Source organism: Amaranthus tricolor, chromosome 12 (genome assembly GCF_026212465.1).
Source record: "Amaranthus tricolor cultivar Red isolate AtriRed21 chromosome 12, ASM2621246v1, whole genome shotgun sequence".
Lineage (NCBI taxonomy): Eukaryota > Viridiplantae > Streptophyta > Magnoliopsida > Caryophyllales > Amaranthaceae > Amaranthus > Amaranthus tricolor.
Genome location: NC_080058.1, coordinates 13,087,821 through 13,089,630, shown reverse-complemented (window position 1 = coordinate 13,089,630; position 1,810 = coordinate 13,087,821).

Here is a 1,810-nt window from a genome sequence, read left to right as displayed (position 1 = left end):
TCAACACTGTTCCCAATTGGAGTCAGACTTGTCTCAGTGTCAAAGAAGAAGACCCTCTTCTTTGGCAAAAACGTGTAGGTCATGCTAGCTTTTCTTTGATTAATATCTTAAGATCAAAAAACCTAGTAAGAGGATTGCCGTCCATAAAATTCCTAAATGATGAAATTTGTGATCCTTGCACCAAAGCAAAACATGTGAGGTCGTCCTTTAAACCAAAGAATGTGGTGACCACTTCAAAACTGCTTGAGCTAATCCATATGGATCTTTGTGGACCTAGGAGAATTCAAAGCCGTAGTGGCAAAAGATATGTATTTGTTATTGTTGATGATTATAGTAGATTTACATGGACTTTATTTTTAGTAAGCAAAGATGAAGCTTTTAATGAGATTGTTTCTTTTGCTAATAAAATACAAAAATCTAGTAATAATCAACTTATTCACATAAGTTCATATCATGGTAAAGAATTTGAAAATTCAAGCTTTATGAATTATTGTAATGAACATGGAATAAGCCATAATTTTTCTGCACCTAAAACCCCACAACAAAATGGTGTAGTAGAAAGAAAAAATAAAACATTAGAGGAAATCGCTAGAACCATGTTAATTGCTAGTGGTCTTCCTAGGAATTTTTGGGTCGAGGCTATAAATACTGCATGCTATATTTTAAATCGTGTACTAAGAAGACCTATCACTTCTAAAATACCCTATGAATTGTATAAAGGTGTAAAACCGAACAATTTCATATTTTCGTGTGTTTGGATGTAAATTCTTTGTTCATGTTAATGGAAAACAAAACATAGGAAAGTTTGATGAAAGAAGTGATGAAGCAGTATTTCTTGGCCATTCATCTCATAGTAAAGCTTATAGAGTTTACAACAAGAGAACTATGTGCGTAGAAGAATTCGTTCACATTATCTTTGATGAAACTAACTTTATGACAAGTGAACAAGATACAAATAATTTTAAAATAGGTCTTGGAAATTTGAAAGATGATAAAGATGTAACGAAAGAGCAAGATCAAAGAACAGTAGGAGAACAGCTAGTAAATAAGGACCATCAAGCTGTTCCCAATCCAGTTGTTCCCAGAAATGAGCAAAATGATCCAGTAGAAGCTGAGTAGAATAACAATCAAGTCAATGACCCCGAGCCTACAACTATTCCCACAAGAGAATTTGTGCCCAAACCATGGAGATATCAAAAATGTCATCCACTTGATTTGATAATCAGTAATTTGAACAAGGGAACACAAACTAGATCCCAAATGAGAAATTTCTGTGCACACTTTGCGTTCTTCTCAACACTTGAACCCAAAAATCACGAAGAAGCTCTAAAAGATTCCGAATGGGTAGTAGCCATGCAAGATGAACTGAATGAATTTGAAAGAAATAAAGTATGGCAATTAGAACCCAAACCAAAACACAAAAAGGTGATTGGACTAAAATGGGTATCTCGGAACAAATTGGATGAACACAGAATCATTGTAAGAAACAAAGCAAGACTCGTGGTTAAAGGATACAATCAACAAGAAGGAATTGATTATACAGACACATTTGCTCCAGTAGCAAGGTTAGAGGCTATCAGAATTTTAATTTCATTTGCTGCATTTATGAATTTTAAACTATATTAAATGGATGTGAAATGTGCTTTCTTGAATGGTTTTCTTGATGAAAAAGTCTTTGTGGAACAACCCCCTGGCTTTGAAAATCTTTCTTTTCTTGATCATGTCTATAAGCTTGATAAAGCTCTTTATGGGCTAAAACAAGCTCCTAGACAATGGTATGAAAGATTATCAAAGTTTCTGATTGAAAATA